An 11134-nucleotide genomic window follows, 5' to 3' on the forward strand; every position below is an offset into this window, starting at 1 on the left:
AGCCGCCAAGGAGGGAGGAGCAGCCTGAAGATCGGCCTCCGATTGGGATTATCAACTCCATCTCAGGAGGACCCCGATGGGGAGCAGACCCTCCGCGGCTATAAGATTCGAAAAATCTACGGATGTATTACCAATAACTTTGCCTTAAATAAAAGTTTTATATTTGCATAATTTTTTTTTTAGCACGGGCTTATAACGACAGGAAGTAACTACCTCATTCAATTGAAATTAAGCACGTTAGAAATAGAAGGAAAACCTCATTCTAACATGAGTAAAGTCGAAGGCCCGGTTACTTAAAGACCAGATGGGGAGAGAGGCCCTCGCAACGGTCCTTATGTGCCCCCACAGCCTTGTTAGGAACAGGAGGAGAACCTTGTCCTAACATGAGCAAAGTCGAAGGCCCGGTTACTTAAATCGGATAGGGAGAGAGGCCCTCGCAATGATCCTTATGTGCCCCCAAAACCTTGTTAGGAACAGGAGGAGAACCTCATCCTAACATGAGCAAAGTCGAAGGCCCGGTTACTTAAAGACCGGATGGGGGGAGAGGCCTTTGCAACGGTCCTTATGTGCCCCCACAGCCTTGTTAGGAACAGGAGGAGAACCTCGTCCTAATATGAGCAAAGTCGAAGGCCCGATTACTTAAAGACCGGATAGGGAGAGAGGCCCTTGCAACGGCCCTTATGTGCCCCCACAGCCTTGTTAGGAACAGGAGGAGAACCTCGTCCTAACATGAGCAAAGTCGAAGGCCCAGTTACTTAAAGATCGGATGGGGGGAGAGGCCCTCGCAACGGCCCTTATGTGCCCCCACAGCCTTGTTAGGAACAGGAGGAGAATCTCGTCCTAATACGAGCGAAGTCGAAGGCCCGGCTACTTAAAGATCGGATGGGGGGAGAGGTCCTTGCAGCGGCCCTTACGTGCCCCCACAGTCCTGTTAGGAACAGAAGGAGAACCTCATCCTAACATAAGCTGAAATTGACTGTCAGGAACAAGAGAAGAACTTCATCCTGACACAAACTAAGACCCAGTCGATCAAGATCGGATGAGGAGGAAAGCCTCCTCAATGGCTCCCCTACTCTCTCACGACCCCGTTAAGAGCAGAGAGAAAATCCTCACTCGAACACAAAAAAAAGGGGGGGAGATGAAAAGGAAAAGCGACGAACTACACCAGCGATAAATGAAAAATAAACTACATCAAAGATACGAGGGACCTCATCTCAACGAAAAAGGATACTCCTATCAAAAACCCTCCGTTGCTAAGAGGGAACTCGACACAGACCGAGGAGAAATCGACTTCCTCAAAGTAACGAGAAGTTCGGATCCCTAAGCTTGAGCACCGGGAGGAAGCGTTAAACTCAAATGGCCTCAAAAAGACCTACGGTCATGAACAAGAAAGGCAAATCAATACGATGATGATCGAAAACCTTCAAACAACGTCGGCATCGAACAAGACGGAAGACAAAAAAAGTTTGGTAAACAACAACTTAATACAAGAATGGACAAGGTAATGGAAAATTTTCTTTTCATTCCATTAGCGAAGTGTACATTACAAAGCCTTGAAGGCCAAAAAAGAGAAACGACAAGAAAAGAAAAAGAATACATGAATAGATAAAAAAAAAAAGGCTCTAAGGAAGCCCAGTTTCTTCCGACTTCGAGCTCTCGGTTCCGGTCCTTATTATGGATTGCCTTAAATTTTTGACTTCTTCCTCTAGTTTCATCTTTCTCAGCAGCATATCCCGGTACATCTGGTAGAACCGCCGACTCTCGTCCTCCGACTCTCGAAGCCGCTTCCTCAAGACCTCAGACTCCGCCTCGGCATCTTTGACCGTCTGCTGCTCATGGACCAGTCGAATCTTTAGCCACTGCAGTTCGGCCTCCTCCGCCCAAGGGCCACAGATAGCTCGCCATGGTCCCCCTCAAGGAGTGAAGCTCATCGGAGCCTAGTGCAGGGACAGGCTGGACTCTCTCAAACAGCTGCCTCTGAAGGCGGACAACTTCGTTGGTCGCCGTCTGGAGCCTCCTTCGATAGTCCTCTACTTGTCTGCTCCAGCTGACTCGGTAGGAGTTGTAGTTCGTCTCGACGTCCTGCAGCTGCTTTTAAAGGTCGAAGAACTTCTTCGACCAATCTCGATCGTGGTCGGCCTGGATTGTGAGCCAGGATGAGCTCCCTTCCAGCTGGCCGATCTTCTCTCATGCGGCCACCAGCTCGACTTCAAGAGAGCTGATCTTGGAAGCCTGAGTCCAAGATCGGTCGCTGGCACATTTTCGGAGTTCCTCAAGCTCCGTCACGAAGTCGGCCTTTCTCCCGGTGTATTCCATGAAACCTTTCTTGTGGAGGTCCCGAAAGCGAGTAGCCTCCGTAGTGGCCTATGAATGGCTCTCCCTTAACCGCATCGTCGGCTCCACAGTCCACACGGACCACACCTTCATCGGTGAGCGGTCCACCCCCCGGCCTCCACCGGTAAGTTTCTTCATTTTTTTTTATTTTTCAGCACTCCCCCTCCGCCCTGCTCGGTGCGTCGGGCCGGCGGGCCGCCGGTCCACCGAAAATGATTTCTTTTCGTTTCTCGAAAGCCGGAACCCGCAAGAAGGCCCCTCCCTAGCCCTTGCCGGACCCTGCGGCCTACGCAGCCCCCAAGTCCCCCTTTCCGCTCAGTCCGAGAGTGAGAAGTCGCCTATCGCCGACGGTCGATCGGCCAATGATCGATCACAGCCACAGAGCAGTGGAAGACGAAAGGGCTGTGGCATCGATTTTTTTTTTCAAAAATCAGAAACACGTGGCAGATTACAAATTGGTGAAAATGTGGTGGGCAGGTAGCGTGGGATGGTGGGAGATAGCGTGGGAGAAAACAAAAAAAATAAAAAGGACGGCGGGCGGCTTTCAGATTAACAGTGGGTAATTAATCTAGTACAACGATAAGTTTTTTTCAATAACGATCATTTTTTTTTTATAAAATTAACCTGAGTTGCTTTTTTTTTATATTGTTATATTTAGACAATTGATAAAAATATTGTGGAATAGTGTTGCAGTGGATGCTCCATATTTTACACAGCATTCAACAATCGGGTGCTATTATTCTCATTTGCAATCAGCATTGAACAATCGGGTACTATTATTCTAATCTTTATCTATTTTTTATTTAATTTAAAATTTATATTATATTATTATATATTATCTTTATTTTATTTAATATTTGATTCATTGAATTAAAAATTTTGATTGTTGATCTTGTATTGGCTATTTAAGAAATATAAAATAATTATAATAGTTATATCTTTTTGATAATTCATAATAAGAATTTAAATATGTCAACTCGAAAATATGAATATGGTTATTCAAAGCTTCAAAAAAAAAGAATAATTGAAAGTTTAATACAATCTCAAAAAGGTACTCTTGATAAATTTTTTACAAATAATAAAAATAATAAATTAAAAAATATTGATGAATATTTTTTAAATAAACAAATTAATAATCCTTTAGAATTAAATGATAATGAAATATTAGAACAAGAAAAAGTCAACGAAGAGATTCAAGATAATCTTCAAAGTCATAGTGAAGAGAATCAATCGGTTAATTTAAATGATTGTATTCTTAAAAATATTTATGATCCAAATCAATGGACAAATATTGATACAAATTTGAGAGATTTATTAGTAGAAAAAGATCCAATTAGAATTGATGATATAGATTTTTCTAAAATAAATTTTCAAGATATTTTTTTACTACACACTATATTCAAAAGTTGACAAATGGAGAGAATCATAAAAGAAGATGGCTAGTTTATTCAAAAGACTTAGACAGAGTATTTTATTTTTATTATAAATTATTTAATTCTGCATCTAGTATAAGTAAACTAGCTAATGTTGGTAGTAGAGATTGGAAAAATCTTAGTGCTAAACTTAAGAGTCATGAGATGAGTAATGAGCATGTTATTAATATGTGTTCATAGATTGATTTAGAAATGAGACTATTGAAAAATAAAATAATTGATAAAAATATTCAAGAATAAATAAATAAAGATGAAGAATATTGAAAAAAGTCTTATTAAGAATTTTTGCTGTAGTAAAAGCTCTTGATAAAAATAATTTAGCTTTTCGTGAAAAAAATGAAAAGATCTATCAAAGAAATAATAAAAAATTTTAAGTCTAATAGAAATGATTGCAAAATTCGATCCGATAATGTAAGAACATATTCGACGTATTAAAGATTATAAAATTCATACCCATTATCTTGGACATAATGTACAAAATGAATTGATAAATTTGTTAGCAAATGAAATTAAAAATAAAATTATTAAAAAAAATTTAGAAGCAAAATATTTTTCAATAATACTTGATTGCACTCCAAATATAAGTCATCAAGAGCAAATATCTTTTATATTGTGATGTGTAGATATTTCATCAAGTCCAATCAAAATTATGGAATATTTTTTTAATTCTTAAAAGTAGATGATACAACTGGAAAAGATCTTTTTGATGTCATTATGGATGAAATAAAATATATGGGACTTGATATTAATAATTTAAGAGGACAAGGATATGATAATGGATCTAATATGAAGGGCAAACAGTAAGGAGTACAAAAAAGACTTTTAGATATAAATCCTAGATCTTTTATACACCATGTGGTTGTCATAGTCTAAATTTAGTACTTTGTGATATGGCTAGTTCTTATACTAAAGCTATATCATTTTTTGGAGTGGTACAACGTATCTATTCACTATTTTCTTCTTCTACTAAACGATGAAAAATTTTGTAAGATAATATTTTTGGTGTAACTCTTAAATCATTATCACAAACATGTTGGAAAAGTCGTATTGAAAGTATTAAAGCAATAAGATTTCAAGCTCCACAAATAAGAAATGCTTTATTGGAATTAGCAGAAGTTAGTAAAGATCCTAAAACTAAAAGTAAAGCTAATTGCTTAGCAACATATGAGCTTGAAAATTTTGAGTTTTTATTGGGCATGACTATTTGGTATGATATATTATTTGCTGTTAACTCAGTTAGCAAAAGTTTACAATCAACAGATATGCATATTGATATTGCTATAGAACAATTAAAAGATCTTCTTTCTTTTTTTGAAAAATATAGAGAAGATGGATTTGCATCCGCTATAATTTCTTCTAAAGAAATTGCATCTGAAATGAAAATAGAACCTAAATTTCATGATAAGCGTATCATTCACAGAAAGAAACAATTTGATGAGAATGTTGACAATAAAATAACAAAATCTCTTGAAGAGTCATTTAGAATTGATTATTTTTTATATATAGTAGATCAAGCAATTTTTTCACTCCAAAATAGATTTGAACAATTTAAAATATATGAAAATATTTATGGTTTCCTATTTAGTGGTAAAAAATTGAAGTCATTAGATAATGATAGTTTGAAAGAATATTGTCTTAATCTTGAGTATTCTTTAAAATATAATAACTACTCTGATATTGATGGTTTAGATTTATTTTCAGAGCTAAAAATTTTAAAAGAAATTATACAAGTGGAAAATAACAGTCCAATGGATATACTCAATCATATAAGACGACCCAACTTTTTTCCAAATACATATATTGCTTTTAGAATAATGTTAACAATTTCAATAAGTATTGTTTTGGCAGAAAGAAGTTTTTCAAAATTAAAATAAATAAAATCTTACTTAAGATCAACAATGTCTCAAGAAAGATTAAATGGATTGGCTATATTATCAATTGAAAAAGAAATATTAGGAGAATTTGATTATAAAAATTTAATTAAAAATTTTGCATCTCAAAAAGTTAGAAAAAAAAATTTTAATAAAAAATTATATAAATTTTAATTAAATAATTATATTTTATTTTTTAGTTTTAGGCCTCCAAATATATTGAGCCGCCCTGACGTGATCATAAGGTTCCAATCCTTATTAAAGAATGTTCGATTCAGATTCAAGTTTAGATGAATGAACAGTCTTCTCCCCACTATGTGAGTGAACCCAATAGATGAATATATCATTTCAGTACCATCATTAATGAACGAATATGTCATTTCAGTACCATCGAGGATAAAAAGATGAGCTACCACTTCCAGACCTTGTGTTCAAGTAGAAACTGGTTGGTGAATATAGCAGCACAAGATCGGAAACGCAGTTAAAACTAGGATACAAAAAAGCAGTTTGACCGTATTGGCTCGAATGAGATGTCAAAATAGTGACAGGTTTCATTTAAAAATCCAAGCGCAGCCCATACAATGAATCCATTATGAGCTTTTTGGGCATGCATGTCGAATTATTTGCCGCTCCACAAAAACATCTGTCCTTTAGTCTAGATACGAATCTTCTCTTTTTCTATTTTTAATATTTTCCAAAGACTTGGATATAATGCGGGTTTGGTGCAGGCATGAATTATTGATCTTCCTTTTTTTTTCTTCTTCTTCTTTTTTGGGTTTAGGGGTGGGATCCACAGATGCATTCGCATGAATGATGGGTTCATAAGATCCATATTCTAAACCAAACAAACTATTTAGGTCTGTAAAAATTCTACCAGCAAAAGCTCCAAAAATTTACTGTCGGCACCAATCGTAAAGGGACCTAATACCATGTGTCCATATTATCCTAAATAGCTTTCACTTAACAAAATCAATGATCATGATCTTTGAACCTGCCAGATAAGTGAAGAAGAGTCTTGCTTGGTGGCTGCAGCAAAAGAACCAGCTCAAATTTGAATGAAATGATAGTAACACATCTATTGGATCGAGACTTTTTAACTACTTCATCTCCAGCTACTGGATCAAGGGGGCAAGGGTCCGATTCCAATTGAAATCTATTCTCAAGGATTGGAGTGGTTATGATGGTGATTTTGTTGTTCATCACTTTTAATTGCAGAAGAATCTCTGCACATAGGTGTTTGAAATGCTGGATGACAGGTCCATTTGAGATGGATATGGTCACGATCATTGAGTACAAGAAGGAAATGGGTGAACCGAGTCTCTCAACAAATCTCCAAGTCATTCAACCTTCTCGTCTGGCAGATTGAGCAGACTCTTTCAGCTCAATAATTGACCTCGCCACCTTAATTGACAATCTTGGCAGGCCACTACGTCCTCCAACTTTTCACCCCATGAACAACTGCTGAGATGAACATGTAGCTGCTGGTGTAGTCATTCTAAGGCTCGAACAACTTGGTACGACGGACCAGACTTTGGAATATTTTGACGGCTCCAAGACCATATGGAAAATAAACTTGGCTTTGTTATCCATGGAGTTTGAGTTTGACCACATCTGGCCAAACTAGATGGAGATTTACCTCAGGAAAAAGTTACACTGTAGTTGGACTCTGCTGCGATTTTACCTGCTGTTTGATCTGGCTAGAAAGGAACAGCCTTGTATTTTAGAATACGAAAAAGAATGAAGTGAAACTACCGGACATTGGACATTAACAGGTTCTGTTTTTTTCGGCGTATTAGGGGTGGGGGAAGAACTTCTTAGCAGAGGAATCATAGAAAGAAAATGGCCCTAAACCATTCTATGACGAAATGGATGCCATAAGCATCCACTAACAACAAGGCTCTCACTTCATGAGGCATTATGGTATTAGCTTCAAAATCTTCATTAACTCCAAAACTCGCCAGTTTATCTGCTGGTTTTTTGGCTTCCCTAAATATGTGACGAGCATAGAAGAGATCAGGAGACCAAGCTAAGTGGATAATGTCTGAAAGCAATGGGTGCTTTGAAACATTGAGGGACTGTTGTAGTGCTCCCCAATCTAGATACCATCAGTTTAAACAATCTCATCATAAGCATAATAACCTACCGAATCACAAGAAGGGAACATGAGTAATGATCTCATTTAAATCTGGACAATTTGCCAATTTAGGAGGTTACAGAAAAATTCAACACATGCCCTGACTACGAAAATTTCCATCTTGGATAACGTCTCCTGAACTAGCCCGGATATTTAGATTAATGTCTAGGATATAAAGAAACAGAACAGTAAGTAGCAGGTGAACTGGAACACCTTACGGGATACTGTCTGCTGTCTTTATGGGACATTCAGAACCATTAGCCCCTGGAATGAAAAGCTCTGTCCATGTGGAATATTAATCCGCAGTAGTATAATATATCAGATATCAGGCTTGTACCCAAGTATGCATGGCGCACAAGATATTGGTCAGTATACAGGATAACTGATGAAACAAACAAAAGTGGTGGCATTGTTACAAAGGGGTATGCAGGTGGGTAAATATATATTATTCTTCCAATGTATGAGGGGATCTTTATAGCATTAGTGGGGAGCTAATTTCTAAATTAATCTTGTTTTCATCCACTCATGGTTACTATCGTTGATTCCGCAAGCGCAGGCATTTTTGCACAAAATTTCAGGAATGATTACATACTTCCCGACAGCAATGAGGAAAGAAAATCAATTAATCAATATAAAGATCATGTGAAATCTCGGCCTCTAATATTTTAAGATTTGGTTGGATAATTCGACCTAAAATCTTATAGAATTCATTGATTGAACCGGTTTAACTTGCAAAACTAGATTAGGCGATGCCTATATTCATAAATATTTAAAGTAACTTTCGAATAGGCCGGTCTGAATTCTACGTGAAGAAAAAATAGGAACAACTTGTCGATATATTTTGTGGGCCGAGCTGAATCTACTCCAAAGATATCCTGGATACTTATAAATATAGATTTAATCTAGTTTGATATTGCTAGTTGAACTGGTTCAACTCATAAATTTTATTTTAGGACTCATTTGGTATTTATAGATATAGATCTAGTTTAATAACTTACTGATCCAACCAATAAATTTTATTTTAGGTCTAATTCTGCATGCGGAGCTAAACTTTTTTCTAGTCTTGGATGCCCAATATGCTACAGAGTAAACCAAGCAAATAGAAAAAAACTTATATATATATAATTTGTCCATATGTTTCCGTTCAAACTCATGTCACATGTATGACAATCCATGATTTCCTTCATTGTCAAGTGATTCATGAACAGGTGGGGAGTCATACGCTAGTAATTAGTTGAAAGTTCCCTCTATTTGTTTATTTATTTATTTATTTATTTATTATTGTGGGAGGGGGTGTGTGTATGTAAAAATTGAAAGTTCTCCTTGACAACACACCACGGGCCCAATGCATTTTATTCCATGCCATTGAAAAATTCTCTGTGCACCCCGAATAATATAAAAATTCCAACATGGAGTGTATCATTTTATGTGGTTGATCCTCATAGCCACAGCTTTTCAATATATATTTAATATTTATAATTTTATTTTTTTATTTAAAAATTTTATATGATGAAGATATTCTTACCCTTTGAAAAAAATTATGACATCCTGTAGTATATTATGACTTTCTGTAAGTAGAATATCATAATATAGTCCAAAAAACTATGACATCCTATGATATATTATGATATCCTGCGTCAAATTAGGACTTTCTGTATATAGAATGTCATAATATGACTCAAAATGTCATGATATGGTTCAGGATGTCATAATATAGAAGGAGCATTTTATCCAATCACTTTCCAACACATATTTAATGCCTGCAGTTTCACCTTTCATTTAAAAATTTTGAATGACGAAAATATCTTTATGTTTAAAAAAAATTTGACATTCTGTGTCATATTATGACATCTTATATCAAAATTATGACTTCCTGCACGCAGGATGTCATAATATAGACATAAGATATCATAATTTTTTTCAAAAAATATGAGTATTTTCATTATTCAAAATTTTCAAACGAAATAGTGAAACTGTAGATATTAAATATCCGTTAGAAAGCGGTGACTACATCGATCAATCACATAAAGTAACGTGCTCCATTGGATTTTCTACACCACCCGCAGTGCACAAAAAAATTTTCTTATATCATAACCTTAGTCACTTTCTTTTCTTGGTGAAATATAATATTCCTCTATGATTGACAAAATTGTCTAGAAATCTAGCCTAAAAATAAGAACGATGTTGCACATGATCGATGTTTAAATAACTTAATTATACCATGCTATTTTTTTAAATCTCTCTCTCTCTCCCTCCCCATTGATAGAATTCCAAATCTCTTTTTTAACCTTATATGTTTTGCTAAGTATAGGGGGTGAGAATTTAGACCTGATCATGGATTGAGTTTGGGATCAAAGAATACAAAATTTTACACAGGCCCAATCAGAAGTTCGATTAAAAATGAATAGTATTTAGGCTCGAAGCTCAACCCATGATCAGGTCTGGGTGAGATTTACAGAAAATATAAATATAGATGATGAGAGTGAGGATAAAATGTGAAGGCAAAGATTTTTTTTTTTCAATCTTCCTTCTCCTCCTCCTCCTTCTTTATCCGAAATTAGGGCTAAAAGTGGATCGGGCCGGACCGGGCCAAGTCCAAGCCCAGCCCAAATTTTTTTATCGAGCTTTGGACAAGGCTTAGGCCCAAAAATTTTTAAAAGATCCAGGCCCGAGCCCGGGCCCGAGCCCGATCCGAACAAATTGGGCCAGCCCACCGCCAACATCCCTCTCAATTCCCTCTTAAAAAATTTTTTAAAAAAATCTAAAGCTTTATAAGCCCTAATCCATTCCGATGGCTAGCCATGACGATGATGATGCCTGCTAGGTCTCTGACGACGACGACGACATCCTGACTCCTGGAGCTCGAGCTTGTCCTGGGCAGTGCCATTGATTTCGATGAAGAGACACCAGTCTCAAGGGTGTGGGTGTGGGCAATGAGGAGCCAAGCGGTAGCGACTGCGGTTGAGACTGGTGTAGATGACGAGATCGGCCACAGGCTTTGCCGACACCGTGGAAGAGTTTGTCAGACTCTCTGAGTGCGGTCGAGGGAGACTGGGCAGTGGGGCTTGGGAGCGACGATCGAAGCCCGAGAGAGCGGCAGTCGGAGGGAGACGAGGGCTTGGGAGCAGTGATCGGAGGGAGACGGGGGCTTGAGAGCGATAGTCGAGGTCGAGGGACTGGCAGTCCAAGGAAGAACAGGCACGATAGTGGTGGACCTGTGGAAAGGAGAGCACTTGCGGGAGATTGGAGGGAGGAGCCCGACGCTGCTAAAGACCGAAAGGAGAGCGATGGTAGAGACTGGTGGCCGGTGAGAGAGTAGGGAGGATTGAGAGTGAGGACGGCAATGGTCGACGGATGGGGCT

The sequence above is a fragment of the Elaeis guineensis genome, chromosome 15, assembly GCF_000442705.2.
Source record: "Elaeis guineensis isolate ETL-2024a chromosome 15, EG11, whole genome shotgun sequence".
Lineage (NCBI taxonomy): Eukaryota > Viridiplantae > Streptophyta > Magnoliopsida > Arecales > Arecaceae > Elaeis > Elaeis guineensis.